Source organism: Schistocerca nitens, chromosome 11 (genome assembly GCF_023898315.1).
Source record: "Schistocerca nitens isolate TAMUIC-IGC-003100 chromosome 11, iqSchNite1.1, whole genome shotgun sequence".
Classification (NCBI taxonomy): domain Eukaryota; kingdom Metazoa; phylum Arthropoda; class Insecta; order Orthoptera; family Acrididae; genus Schistocerca; species Schistocerca nitens.
In genome coordinates this window covers 129,004,928-129,020,940 of record NC_064624.1, presented here as the reverse complement: position 1 = coordinate 129,020,940, position 16,013 = coordinate 129,004,928, and the positions used below count along the sequence as shown (strand labels likewise).

Sequence of the window (16,013 nt, the reverse complement as noted above, 5' to 3'; positions counted from 1 at the left end):
TTGATCTTTAACCTACAGAATTTTGTAGATGGAACCAAGGGTAGACAGTGGCCTCTGAGCTGTTTCTTTACTTACTTCTGTACCTTAGTTGAATTACAGTATCATAGTGCAAGTTGGTAAGTTTGATTATTACTTTCATCAAATAGTGTGTTGTATCCTAATGCCTAAAAGTAACAGCTTTGGATGAATAGCAATTTTTAATTTTTTTTTGTTTTGCAGTATACGTGTATATCTTTACAACTTACAACTTAAGACTTAACTAACTTTGAAACTATATGAGGTATTAAAAAATGGTTTCTATCAAATTACAAGATTACTCATAAAATTTCTTTTACCTTCCAGGTCATGCAATTTTGATGCGAAATGGAACCTGAAAACCTGAAAAAATGTGGATGCTACTGGATAAAGCTCAATGTGTGTGACCTGGTAGATACAACAGACGGTACCTGATACTCAAATGCAATGATCGTTTAGGACTTGGAATATACCATTTATGGAAACAGGTAGAGTTCTCCATAAAAAGGCTCTGGTCACCCATCGGTTTCAGATTCCAATGTGGACAGGGTACGGCAGGTGTTCGCAAGGAGTTCTATAAAATCGGCATGTATGGCAGCCAGAGCGTTGGAAATGAGAAGATCGACGTTGCACAATGTCATGCATAAGAGGTAATGGCTCTATCCCTGCGTGCAGCTGCTTCAGGCATTAAAGCCTATGGACAAACCTAGGTGCGAACAATTTGCAGTGGATATTCTATGCAAGATTGATGTAAGCATTGACTTTTTGGAAAAGATTTGTTTTCCGATATGGCAACATTTCATGTATCTAGCAGACTGAATTGTCATAATGTTTGTATGTAGGATTTGCAGCATCCTCGTGTTACACATGAAATGGAAAGAGACAGTTGTAAGGTCAATGTTTGATGCAGACTGGTCCCCCGTTGCATCACTGATTCATTCTTTTCCATCACTGCCATCAACAGTGGTGTTAACATGGACATGATACAAGAGATTAATGTGCCACAATTGGGACACCTGCAGCCTGGTGTCATATTCCAGTAAGACATGGCACCACTCCACTGGCCCCTAAATGTACTTCAATTTCTATATAAAAAGTTTCCGGGTAGATGGATTGGACGAGATGGTCCAACTTGAAGTGCACCACGATCCCCTGACCTTACACAACTATTTTTTTCCTGAGGTTTTGTGAAGGATGCGGTATATTGTACCAGGGCTAGAGACCTATGGGAATTGAAGGCATACATTTCCAATCCACTTGAACATGTCACCATGGAGACCGTGAATCGTACGTGGAGAGAAATTGAATTCCGACTAGGCATTATCCGTGCTATTAACGGTACACACATTGATTTGTATGAATGAGGAAACAAAATTTAGTTATCTGATCGCGTAAATTTTATTAGTATGAAAATACATAACTTACTTAATTGTTCAATTTCATTATTCAGTACACTCTTAGATCCTGCTATTCTCAAATAACTGTTGCTCTGTTCCATGGGTGAACTTCGGCTCTCCTTTCAGTTGTTGGTTAATCAACAGTGGGCTGTATATTACAATAGCAAAGCAAAAAGCATCAGCATGTGCTATGTCCAAGAAGTTATTTTGAAGAAAAAAAAGAATCTTTTTTTCTTATGAACTTCTGCTAAAACAGCTTCTTTTTTTGTTAGTGGGCTTCATTGTTAATAGAAAGCTTGTGATTTTGATGTATAATTTCTTGCCTCCTGTGCCAGAATTTGTGGTCTTTCCCACATCCCCCAAAACTAGTGTAACACTTTGTAGCGTAGTTAATTTTCTCATCTCTAAATTGTAAAAAAAAGAAAACCCTTAATTTTTGAGTGACAGTAGTGTTTTCATTATGTCATGCAGGTAATATCAAAGAATTTAGACATTGCTTATGAAATACTCACTGCTGAGCCGTTTTTAGGCTACTTGTGGGCCAGCCTGTTTGCATAGTGCTCATATCCTCAGCTGAAACTTACAAAGTAACGTCCATGCGCTTCACTTGTTTTGTGAAACTAATATGTTGACATCCTTTCTCTGTGTTGAGTTATACGCAGCCAGTGGGTGGACAGTAAATGGTAACCAATGAACAGCTTTTAACTAGTTATGCCTTCAAGCATGTTTTTTCTGCATACAAGAGTTTCTGTTATATACACGGCACTTCACACGGCTTGTGAGATAACATTATTAATCAGCACTGATGGTCAACTTGGTCCCTAGCACCCACTAGTGGGTGTCCGAGCCTTCATAGCAGGCAGTAGCTGGTTGGAGGTTAAAATGTTTACTTTGAGGTTTCACAAAACTTTGAAAAAATATTAGGTTAGTAATTATTAATTTATTCTTCAACTTGATGCAACTCTGCTTTATAAATTTTATAACACGAAGTTACTTCCCCACTTTAGAAATCATCATTACTGTGGAATGGTCGATGGTTAGAAAATTTTAATAATACACCTACATTTTCCTAGATGTGGAACAATTTATCACCTGTGGAATGCGCTTGTCTTTTGCTGCCCAAAGTGGGCTGCAGGACACTGAGTGAAATGTTTTTCTAGGCGCGGGGCAGTGCATGTACAAACATGAAAAATTGCAAGTTGTGAATTTTATAATTCAACAGCACAATGAAAATTTTGTGCTACTTTTCACGCTAATAAATATTTATCACAATTTTTGGACAGCATGGTTGTAGAGATGAAGCAACGATTAGTATGATTAATCACACATTAATAACATCGTATGAACACACCAGCTGTTACCATGACGACGGCATCCTCGCTACACAGACTAGAGGGCGCCTGATACACGCTTTGTAATCCATGGCAGCGGCGCCCCCACCACAGTGAGTAGAGGGCTCTGTAGTCCTTCCATATTAGCCGTTTTAGTAAATTGACTAAAATGTTTTCTACGTAAATGTATGAATGGATATATTATAATACAATATGACTCCAGTATTTGTGTCACAAATTGCTTTAATTTATATTATGGCACATAATGTAATATACTTTTACGAGTTGACTATGGAACATTTGTTGTTATTTCATAATTAACACTATAATTGTAACTCTTTTTAAATGAAATGGTTCCGTCTTCTGTTATTTACTGTAACATAAATTTATGTTAAACTAAGGTGACTAGTAATTACATATAATAAACTGTATTAAATACCATTGATCGCCACTGGGGGTGTTGCCGTCTATTCACATGGTGTCAGCACGCTATTTAAGCCCATACGAAGGGTTAGTCTCGCATAGTTTCCTGCCATTATGTAGACAGTAGTGACACCGCCAGCAATCGACCAATAGGTAACATATTTTAAATTTACGTAACTTTAGCTGTTGTATAATAGTCTTTCTCGTGGATATCTATAATTTCACAGTGTAAATGCCCAGATGATGACTCCTATGTCGGGTTGAAACCGGTTGGCAGTATAATAATTATAAATGCGATTAAGACTGTTTTTTGAATAATTAATATTTATCATGCCATACCTCCCAAACTAGGTGTTGTACAACACAATTTCATATCTGGCTTCAGTATCACATGTTGATAACGGGTGGAAACTTTCTGGCCAATAGTCGGTAACAGTGAAGTAATAAATTAAAATGTGTGACTTGGAATTTGTAGCAAACAAGTATTTGAAATGTATTATTGGACAAACTTTTTCAAATTACATTTTTTTATGGGAGATCATAGCAAGAAAATTTTTTGGAAATATTTGAAAACATTTTAACAGTTTGTTGGAAGTGTGTGGGTGCCACAGTTTTCTTTAGATGAGAGTTGTATTTTGTGGTTCATTGACGCCACACGAGTTGGAGCGTGCTGCAATGAACATTTTGGTATTACATGACAGTGGACTGCAGCGCAACATTAGTAGTGGGACAGCAAGCGCAAAACGTGCAGTGGAGTGTGCAGTCTAAAAGGAAGGAGACTGTGTATTATTGGGAAGAGTATTCAGAAAGTGCAAAGCAATGACGCAAATCTCCATGTGTTGTGAAGGATCGAATAACATTTTAGTAACAAAACGGTTGCGAGGCGATGAAGGAGAGAACCAGTTCCCACTGTCTTATCACTCAAATGTGTCCGAAATTAATGCACTGCTCATGCATGATATGATGCCCTGGATAGGTGTTGACGGTTATGTCAAAGCTAAGGTATTCACTGTGACTAACAGATTCACTGATTACTTCGGTGGGCCGAATTTTAAATCGTTCACAGTACTGATCACAGTAACAACATGCAACTCATTATAATGGTGGTTAAAGCTCAGTACACATGAATTCACTGATTATTTATATTGGACATAATCAAAGACACTTCTTCTTACATGTTTCATTCAATTTTCTTCAGATTTCTCCCCAAATTAACTCATTTTGCATCTAGTTTCTCATCCCAGTGTCAGCTGCGTTCCACAAAATATGCCGTTTGGACACGAATTTGATAAGTTGCTCACTGTTTGAGGCAGAGCATCAGTCACCTGACATTTCTGGTGAACAATTAGATCAGGAGAATTACGTAGCCTTAATCCCTGTGCAGTGAAAAAAATACTGCAGCTGTCATCTGGTATTTTCCTGCTACTCGGTTGACTTTCCCACTACATGCGCCCTCAAGCAAATTGCTACAGTGTGCGAGACATACCCTTCCTGAGGCATGCTAGCGTGTCCCACAGTGGCACTGTTTTGCCGGAGACTAGGCAAATGGTCTGCTATGTTCACATTGTGCAAGCGGGGAGTGCAGTCTCGCACACATTTTATGCAGCACGTTGCGGGAAATTCCCGCAGCTAGGAAAACGTTGCAGTGATACAAAAGTGGATGGTAGGTAAAAAATGTTCACTACCCCTGGTTTAATGAATCAGACTGCCATGTATAAAACAACTTCAAATATGTGTTTACTTTACAGGTGATTAGTAGCATTTTGGGCAGCCGGTTTCCTGCAGCAGACTTGATCAACTGCCAGCTTTACAGCTGCTTCCCAGTTTCGGTCCACACAATGAAGATCCTTTGCAAAAATTAGTTTCCAGGTGATATAAGGTTTTCCCCTATTTCTGCAGCCATCTGTTAGTTTCCACACCACTGAAGATTTGGGGATTCTACCATCCTTTTAGGCATAGAACATGGCCCACAAGTGTCATTCTTCTTTGAGCAATGGTATTGTTTGGGCTGTGCGGACAACCCTGTGAAACATGGTCACGATGGCTAATATAAAAAATTTACCCCGAGTGTCATCAGTGAGAAACACTTAATTCGTGTGTCAATTTTGTTGACATTTCGTAAGTCCCGCACCCGTGCCTGGCCGTCACTAGGATGATAGACAGGAGTGCACCTGGAGCTTAGTATAAGTACTTCTGGAGTCAGCCGGCCGGAGTGGCCGAGCGGTTAAAGGCGCTACAGTCTGGAACCGCACGACTGCTACGGTCGCAGGTTCGAATCCTGCCTCGGGCATGGATGTGTGTGATGTCCTTAGGTTAGTTAGGTTTAAGTAGTTCTAAGTTCTAGGGGACTGATGACCAACAGCAGTTGAGTCCCATAGTGCTCAGAGCCATTAGAACTTCTGGAGTCTTAATTCCTGTATAGATCAGATTGGGTTGAAGACTGCAGAAGCCCTTCCCAATTCAGCTAGTGATGTCTGCATCTACACCTCCACTACACTGAAGTGACAAGTCACGGAATTCCTCGTAATATCTTCTCGAGCCTGATTTTGTCCGGCATAGTGCAGCAATTTGACATGGCACGGACTTGACAAATCGTTCGAAGCATCCCACAGTAGTAATGAGCCAAGCTGCCTCAATAGCTGTCTGTGTTCACCAAAGTATTGCCAGTGCAGGATTTTGTGGAGAACTGTCACATGAATGTTCAATGAGATTCGTGTTAGGTAATCTTGGTAATCAAATCATTCCCTCGATTTGTTCAGAATGTTCTTCAAACCAATCACAAACAATTGTGACCAATTGACATGGCGAATTGTCATTCCGTCTTATTTTGGGAAAATGAAGTCCACGAATGGCTGCAGGTGGTCTCCAAGTATTGAAGTAAAACTATTTACAGTCAACGACTAGTTGAGTTGGACCACAGGACTACAGTCCATTCCATGTAAACACAGCCCACAACAGTATGGAGCCACTACCGAGGCTTCGTGGGTTCTGCACCACACTTCAACCCTACCGTCAGCTCCTACCATCTGAAATTGGGGTTCATCTCACCAGTACACGATTTTCCAGTCACCTAGGATCCAACCGTTAGTCACGAGCTCAGGAGAGGTACTGCAGACGATGTCGTGCTGTTGGCAGAGGCACTCGCATCATTTGTCTGTTGCTGTAGCAATTAATACGAGATTTCACTGCACTCTCCTAACAGGCGTGTTTGTCGTAAGTCCCACCTATTTCTGCAGTTATTTCACTCGGTGTTGCTTGTTTCTTAGCACTGGCAACTCCACGCAGCACCACTGCTCTCGGTCGTTAAATGGAGGCCGTCAGCCACTGCGTTGTCCGTAGTGAGAGGTAAAGCACGAAATTTGGTATTCTTGACACTGTGGATCTCGGAATATTGAATTATCTGATAATTTCCGAAATGGAATGTTCCACGTGTCCATCTCCGACTAGCATTCCGCATCCACAGTCCGTTAATTCCCGCCGTGTGAGCATAGTTGTGTTGGAAATCTTTTTGTATGACTCACCTGAGTGCACATGACAGCTCCCTGTTGTACTGCCGTTGTATACCTTGCATGTGCAGTGATACTGCCATCTGTTTATGTGCATGTGGCTGTCCCATTACTTACAGATAAAACTGCTGAGATATGGAAATTGGTCAACACCTTGCAGTACCTTCTGTTGCACTAGAAGTTGCGTAGGTACATTTCCACTTGTTACGCATATTGTTTTTGTTTCATCACTATTTCTTTTCAGTCCTAAAGAAATGGTCTCTCTACCCAGCTCGGTAACTATTAGTTGTAAACTGGGTTGTGTTTCTGTCAACAGAACAATATTATCAGCAAAATCCAGGTCCTTAAATCTGTATTACACGACACACCGAAGGTGTAAAAGTGAGGTGTGGCCAACATGCTATCTAGCAGCAAAAAGGGCGAAGCTATGATTTTAGCAGACTGTTCATCTGCCAGGTTGAAGTAGGAGAGGTTCTGTTAATGCAGGTGGCGTCTGTTCTATTCTGTCGTGTGTCCGTGTGTGTGCAGTAGAGGCGGTGACTCCCGTGCACAGAACGCAGCCTTGCGAGCGGGCTTTCTACTAGTTATTGTTTTCCTTAGCAGTCAAAACACACGTATTGATTCGACAATTCCGCATAGTGTCGTGGGTATTTTTTCAGTAAGCAGTAGCTTATAAATACATTAATGAAACAAAAGAAATTGCATATTTTTGTACCCCTGTTGAAAGAAAGCTCTATATCTAATGATAGCTTCTTATTGTAGCTATGGAATGGAAAAAAAGAGCTTTCAAGTGATAATTGAAGAATACAGCAACCAAAGGTGTCGCTATGACCTAACAGATATTTTGTACCACAATAAGGCAATCTACAGATCTACAAATGTTTCATTCTGAGTTTATACAAGTTAATGTGCTTATAATTTTACTTTTGATAGACGTGTGTGTGTATATATATCACATAAATTGGTGAAAGTAGCACATGCCTTTGGTTCTGTAGCTGTATTATTTCGGCACGCCAGGAAGGAAAGCTTGGCCAGAATAGGAGAAAAAGTGAGAACAGTTGTGTCTGGTGTGCCGAACGAGGAATGTGAAGCATGCTTAGCATTCTTACGTTTGCATTATTCAGCTGAACTCAAAAAGATGTGGGAAAAAATGCGCAGTAGCTCAGGCGGGACCACCCATAAACCAAGCGTGTGGTGGTTTGACCTATTGGCATATTTGAAAGACCACATAGCGCATAGAAAACTGCTGACAAATATCCCACTCTCTGTCGTGAGTATTAATTTTTGTCACTCTGTCATTACAAGTTTTCTGCATTCTGTAAGATAAGCGTATACTGTTGCAGGAATCTACATTCATATCAACAGTTATTTTCTGATACTAAAAATATACTTCACATGGTTCAGACATGTCCACTTAGTGCAGAAATTGTTGATTTGTGTGATGATAAGCTAGTGCTTTCAAATACTATGCTTCCACTTTGTGTGTGCTCCTCATGTCATTTCTGTGAGTGAAAACATTCACATGTGAGATGCACAGTAGTGGAAACTTTGATGCAAGCACACTGGTAGTAATAAATGAAATTAACTTAAAACACCCCAAATACATGTAAGGCAGAATGGTGGATTGTGAGCATGTTTTGTGGTCTATTGTGCAGAAGTACCCACTAGATTTTCTGAAAAATCTGATACATCTCTGTGTGTACTAGTTTGCAGATATGCTCCTGTATCAGTTTCAAAAGAGGTAATGTCAATGATCTTTAATAGGAACTGCTGAGCAATTTGTTTGTAACATACTCTAATGCCTTGAACGATCAAAAGCAATGTGAAGTTGGATTGCAAAAATTCACACCTATCTGTCATAGGTTGACTTACTTGATATGTACAGCCGATCTTCTTCTCTGGATTGCCGGCTCCGTCTATCTCCAAAACCTTCTTCTTCAAAGAATACTGCTGGTTAACAGGAATTTGTAAGACTCTCTCTCTCTCTCTCTCTCTCTCTCTCTCTCTCTCTCTCTCTACTTTTGAAATAATTTAGTACTCAATGAATACTTTTAGTTCAGTCTTGGTACATTCCAGCTTCCACAAATAACATATTCTCCATTTCCCACATCAATATTTGAATGTATACAAGTCAACCGATTCGTCTCGCATTAGACACGATAAAATACATCTGCAGTAAAGTTGATTTAACAACCACATAATTTATGAACCTGTCTTGCCTCTAGAGAGTCCAATACGTGAAGTACTTAAAAATCTGGAAAAAAATAAAAATCTATTTTACACTTCACTCTCACTTCTTGATACTTCATTTAGTCCCTGGAGTCATCCTCTACTTTCGACTTCTTTACTCTTAACAGATACTATGTTTACATATACTCCGACTCGACATTCCTTAACAATTATCACAATCAATTCCTCTCAGCTTTATGCTCTTTCCTTACTCACGCCTCCCTGCCTACTTGACGTGGAATCCTTCTAGTTATATGTATATATACAGGGGGTCCATCGGAAGTTTCGGATGAGATTATCTCCAAAATTATCGAGTAAAATTATCGAATAAAAACAGTGGATAAGAAATGTTCGTAAGATCAGAGGAGGACATAAAATGATACTACACGTGACCCACAGCCCCCTCCCCCTTCAGTGGGGTGTGGGGCAGCTTTCAAATCTTAAATGGAAACACCCATTTTTTATTGCAGATTCGGATTCTCCATAAAAAAGTAATCAAGTTTTGTCTGAAACATTTTTAAACAATTGACAGATGGCGCTGAAATCAAGAAAAATTAAAATTGGGAAGAACTCAGATTTATTTAGAATGATCCGAGGACGACGCATGAAATTGATACAAAATGTGCACCCATTCTTTCATTATGCCAAATTAAGCTTTTTTTTCCACAGTATTTGATGGAGGGAGGCGGAATGGTATTAAAATCTCGTTACGGAACTCTTTACAATTTCATTACTCACCTGACTGTGGCGCTACCGTGGCCAAACTGGCAACTATGGCTCAATATAAAGGTCGGTGTAATGTGATCAGACGTCACTTCACTTTAAGATTGTGAACCTTAAACATCAACTGACGAAAGTAAATTATTCTTTAGCGAAACATGGCTCACTTATCCTCCTACAGAGATTGTTGATATGATGTTAATTTTAGGTGGATGCCACAACAAGTACACTGCAGCTGCATAATTGTATGCGAATAGTTTCCCAAACAGATGACATCCAAGGGACAATATTATTCGACATTGCACTCGACGTGCTCGAAATGGATACATGCACCGTCCACCTCGTCATCGCGATTACAATGAAAATGATGCTCGTACCCTACGGTTCTCGCCTGTGTTCAACTGGATCCTGAAACGTGTAGTTGTGCAATTCAGACACAAACTGGAATATCGAAATCAACTGCTTTGAGGATTTTGAAGGCACATAAATATCGTGTGTATCATATTACACTCACAGAGGCCTTAATGCAAAAAGATATGCAAATACGCTTGCATTTCTGCCATTTTAAACAGTAACTTGATAGGACCGTATTTTTTTTTTTTTTTTACCAAAATGTTACTGGGGAATCTTGTTTACAACTTCTCTGTGATGATTTGTTGGAGCTAATGGAAGATGTTGATTTAGAAACTAGGCAACAAATGTGCTTCCAACAGGACGGAGCAGCTCACCATTATGCTAAAAATTTGCGGTACCCTGCTCGGTGGATAGGATGCGGTGGACCAATTCAGTGGCCTCCACATTCACCAGACCTAACATCTGATTTTTTTTCTTGTGAGGTTATTTAAAAAATATTGTTAATGAAAAAGAGCACACAACGCGAAATCATACGGAACAACGCATTTGAATAGCGTGTGTAGCCATACCACGGGATGTGCTGCTCAAAACTGTGGACATCTTACGCAGACGATTGACTTTATGCATTGGAGCTAATGGGGATGATTTTGAACAATTTCTTTGTGGATAATTTCATTATTTAAGCACCCCAAATTGCGAGAGGCAAGGGGACTCACTAATGAAGCACCCCATGGGAACATCATTCTACTATGTCCATATCATTGTTCCTGGGTAACGCTAAAAGTAGGATACAGTACATCTTGTACAACAATAGCTTAATTTGGCGTAACGAAAGAACTGGTGCACATTTTTTATCGGTTTGATGAATCTTTCTCGCACAATTCTAAATAAATAAGAGTTCTTCCACAATTTTACTTTTTTCGTGACTTCAGCACCATCTGTCAATGGTTTAAAAAATGTTTCAGACAAAACTCGATTACTTTTTTTATGGCGAATCTGAATCTACAATAAAAAATGGGTGTTTCCATTTAAGATTTAAAAGTTGTCCTCCACCCCACCCAAAGGGACGGGAGCTGGAGGTCACGTGTAGTATCATTTAATGTCCCCCTTTGAGCTTACGAACTTGACTTACCCACTATTTTTACCTGATGTATAGTGTTCGGGATAATCTCATCCGAAACTTCAGATAGACCACCCTGTATATTTTCCTATATATACATGTAATGTACTACCGGCACAATAAACAACAATATGTGCATATTTCCTGCTGTACACATACCTTCTCTCTCCAACACTTGATGGTTCTCACCTTTTGACAGGTTTCTAGTCAGTAGTTTCATTGTTTGTGTACCCGTGTATCTTCGTGTGTGTGTGTGTGTGTGTGTGTGTGTGTGTGTGTGTGTGTGTGTGTGTGTGATTCTCGGCCTATTTATTTGAAGTAATTTGTAGCTTATTATAAACCAGGAAGGACTTCTGCAATGGAAGTAGATGCATATGGAAAGGAGGACAAATAGATAGGTCCTCAAACGAGAGGTAAGAAAGGGAAAAAAATAGCTGTGGTTGCTAAGATCGAAGAAGAGAAAGAAGACGGCCCCAAAGACGGGAAACCCTTCCAACCCCCTTCTCCAGGACCCCTACCTCGCCGGTTCTCGAGGGACAAGCTGGAGGAGGTTCCTACGGAACAGACATTCCCACCGTGACCTTTAAGGCCCCCGAAGAAAATCTTAGCAACCCTGTGGAAATAGCAGTGTCAAAGAATCAGACACACTTGTTTGCGAGGGTTGTTTGAAAGTACGATAAAATATTTGTTCTGTCCGTCACATTATATTACATTATCCATAAATATAATATTCTACTCTTTTCATTTCATGTCTAGAGATCACTGTTTTTTCCGTGGTTCTCTTACATCAGTCTTTAAGTTATGTTTATATCCAATTTGCTAAATACGAAAATTATAGGATAGTTTCAGAATTCAGTAATAAACTACAGAATCGTGTAAGATTTGAAGGGAATCAGACACACTTGTTTGCGAGGGTTGTTTGAAAGTACGATAAAATATTTGTTCTGTCCGTCACATTATATTACATTATCCATAAATATAATATTCTACTCTTTTCATTTCATGTCTAGAGATCACTGTTTTTTCCGTGGTTCTCTTACATCAGTCTTTAAGTTATGTTTATATCCAATTTGCTAAATACGAAAATTATAGGATAGTTTCAGAATTCAGTAATAAACTACAGAATCGTGTAAGATTTGAAGGGAATTCAGTGCAGGAAAACTATTTCGGAAGAAACGCCGAAAACATCTCGGGATCCGACAGTCGTCACTCCGCCCGTTAACACAGAACGTTAACGTCCATGCGGGATAAATCTGACTCCGCCCGGATCCCATGGATCTGGTATTAACTTCACTTGAGCAAGTGCAAACCAGTAATTCTCACTTAATTTTGTGTGGAAGTCCCCCCCACGGCAAAACAATCGCCACTTAACTAGGTAACACAACATCAGGTAAAGTTATTCCATTTTCTACCCTATCATGGATAAATTTGAATCCTTTCCACAAGTCACCTATAACCTTGCTGGTATTATTAATTTCGGAAGAAGCAATAGTCTAAATGTTAAGGAGGTTGGAGGTTACTCTCGTGGCAACTCCTCGATCTATCATTTCTTAAAATGGTTCCTCCAAGCCACATACACTTCTAATAACAAAGCTGGATATATTCTCTTTGAAATTTCATCCTACATTATTTACTCGTGCACTGCCACCTCAAATTTGCTACTGAATAATCGACATTAATTCCTTAGACTGATGTCCCTCTTTCGAAGTACTTAAACCTTGTGTTACATTATTGTATTCATTATTGTACACGTCTTTTAAAGATTCTAAGTTTCCAATAGGTTTCGATTCTACATTATTACATTTGGCATCAAATTCAGTTTCCAAAGCAGCCATGTCTTCACATCGATTACTAGATTCTTTGCTTTGAGTGTCTGCTCTGATGATGTTCAACAAACCTTCAACAAACCTATGTTTGTCATCTGAATATTTAAAGTTTCATACTGATCCTTTAATTCAGAATCCATTGAGTTAAGTCTAGGTTTTTTTCAAAATCTAACTTCAAGCATCCAATTTAGAATTTAGTGATTTCAACAATGTGACTATTTCTCTACTTACATTAGCACTCTGTGCACCGAGTTTTTCACTTTAAGTTGCACTTACTTCATTTCTCAAAGAAGCACCCTGGTCATCTATTTTCTCATTTGAGTATTCACTGAGTCTAAATTAACTTTGAGCATTTAAAGTTTTATTTACTTCCTTTCTTAAAGAAGTATTTTGAGCAGTCAATTTGTTTCTTCAAGCTGCTGAATCTGCACTTTGGTCATCTATTTTATCACTTAGTTTTAATCAAATTCACTAATTCAGACCAGTCTGGTAGCTCCTCACTCACTTTCATTGCTATGGCTGGTTCTGAAGTTTCCCCGATTCTCTGTGTATTATCCATATTTGTCTTAGTTTTTGATCAGGTGATCATTTAACGAATTAACTCCAAGCATTGTAGCTACACTAATACAGTCTAGTGACCAGTTTCTTCGACTCTGTACTCGAACAATTATTATTTTCCGCTCACCCAGTGTGAGTTTAGGCTGTATGGATGAGCAGGTGTGGAATCAGCACCAGTGAACAATAACCGGTGCCGGTGGCATCGGTTGCTGGTTTTCGTGTCTGCATCGGTGTGCGGATGTAGAATCAGCACCAGTTAGGAGCAACTGGTGCCGGTGACGTCGGATGTTGTCTCTGCATCTGCATCCCTGCGATGCGTGTGGGAGCTGGACACTCCTCACACCGAATCTTCTTAGTTGAATTATTCTCGTTGCATGTGTTCTTAGTCTTAATACATCGAGGTCTTCTTTTCATTCTTTTAACATTATTACTTTCGTACGTCTTTCACTGTGTTGCATTCACAATTTTTTTTTTAAAGTTTGGGACTTAATTCAATTACATGAAACAGTTCTCTTGTCTTGTTATTCCTGATTGCTATGGCAACACATCATATCTTCTGCTTCGATTTTCTCTCAAAATTCCCATTTTTCCAAGTCCTGTCACGGTGATATTTGACATTAGAAATTTAAAAAATACTTAACTATGTGCTTACATCTTGGAAAATAACCTCTGAAATACGTACATAATTAACAAAGATTTAAATCACTTTATTCTTTCTGAATGATTTTTTTTTACGTATTTGAAAAGTTACATATGAAACATTACATTAATTTTTTGCTTCAAGGTACGCTGCCCATAAAATTTTAAATAAGTGACATTTTAGTTTATTTTTTAATGTGAAAGTGGACATGTTTTCTATTATCTTTATGTAGTTTGGCAGACAGTTGCATAGAAGGCATTTTGCTTTTACAGGCTCTTCATCAGTTAAGTTGACCCAATTTCCTTCAGTATGTTTTTTTAAATTTTGTTATAGTTGTGGATATTTCTGTTTAACAATGCAGCATGGTGACTTTTTATGTTAATACATACACAATCAAAAGGCTTTTGAAAAGTCTAGAAACATACCACAAACTTTCTTAGTAAAGAAAAAATGCCATATTCTGATTGATGCCTAGCACGGATTTAGCACAGGTAGATCCAGCAGTACAGCAACAGCTGAATTTTTACTGTATTCAACTATGGCACTAGATTGACAAAAGAAAGTTTGTGGTATGTTTCTAGACATGTTGTTATTAATTGCACTTTCCATTATTTTAGATGAGACAGGTGTAATAGTTGTTGTTTGGTAATTTCCTGGATCTTTCTTGCTGCACTTTGGAAATGGGGATCACCTTATCTTTCTTAAACATGTCGGGAATAATCTTACAACCGTGGCTAAATTTATTAAAAAAAGTTAGAGGCTTTACCACCCATTGCAGTCTAGTTGCAGTCTAGTAGATACAACATCTCATCTGTAAGTATTTTTGTTTTTTAATCGATGTATTTTTGTTAGTTCAGATTCATTTGTTGAGAGAAAGAGAGAATTTTCTCACGAGGAGTACTTCAAATCATTGTGTCAGTAGAGTTTTGCTTTGTTACTTTGCCCACTGCCTCACCATAATGTTGATTTATAATATCACAGACTTCTTCAGTGTTTTTCTTTATAGAAATTAAGAAAGAGATTCAACACTGACCTCTCCATATTATTATATAAATTTATTGCAGCAAGCCAGTGGTTGCAACATCCATGTTATTTACACCAATAATTTTATACAGTCTATTGTATTTGGCACAATGAATTTTAATTGTAATGTTATAACATGTTTACAGTGCAATATTTAATAAATTCCTTTTTTTTTTCCTAGTACTCAAGAGACATTTACAGTGGGGTGTGCAGTTGAGAACAGTTCTCCATCTACCCCTCAGTGCTCACCAGAATTATTCAAAGTGGAGCACTGTGCCAATTTTAAGAAGCTGGCCAAAGATGTCCTGGTGAGCAGCACATTGTCAATGCTGTGAGACAAACAACAGCAATGAATGGGAGCAATGAGGATGGCAAGTTGGGCCAGTATGTTGCAGCTGAGCTGATTACAACTAAAAATAGAAAATTGAAGGCAGAGACAAAGTGCCTTATCACGAATGCCATCATGGGTGCAATTCAGAAAGTTACTGATTGTTAATTTTTAAATAAAAGATTGAAAATTAAAAATTGTGCTTCTTTATAGCTTCCCACTGCCAGGGTACATACCCTACAGGATTGAAATATTCACAGGATTCTCACTCACTTCTGTGGCACGTGACGATGTCCTGTTTCCGTCCTGTTGCGGTAAGCTTGCGAAAGATTTGTCACACCGCCAAGACCCTTTCCCTACGGTTTACAGATCTGTGTATTCGATATCAGTACTTGCCAGTAAGTGCTATCTGAATCATCAATTGAATAATTGTGCAGCAAACAAACAATGGAAAATCTAGGATGGAATGTAACAATATTATGAAATGAAAGTTGCCACTCACCATATAGTATGTTGCGGGCGCACGCGCGCGTACACACACAC

The 16,013-nt window shown here is 38.9% G+C and overlaps 1 long non-coding RNA gene across 3 annotated transcripts in view; it reads left to right on the top strand.

The window, feature by feature from the left end:
• LOC126213546 (uncharacterized) overlaps nucleotides 1–16,013 on the top strand; it is a 422,558-nt gene that overhangs the window by 36,429 nt on the left and 370,116 nt on the right. Inside the window, exons 5-6 of one of the 3 annotated variants that reach the window (XR_007541241.1) lie at nucleotides 343–665; nucleotides 15,324–15,667. The exons of the other annotated variants lie outside the window; for them this stretch is intronic. This is a non-coding gene — a long non-coding RNA (uncharacterized LOC126213546). Of the gene's footprint in view, nucleotides 1–342; nucleotides 666–15,323; nucleotides 15,668–16,013 lie in introns of those variants that run through there. 3 annotated transcript variants of the gene reach the window in all.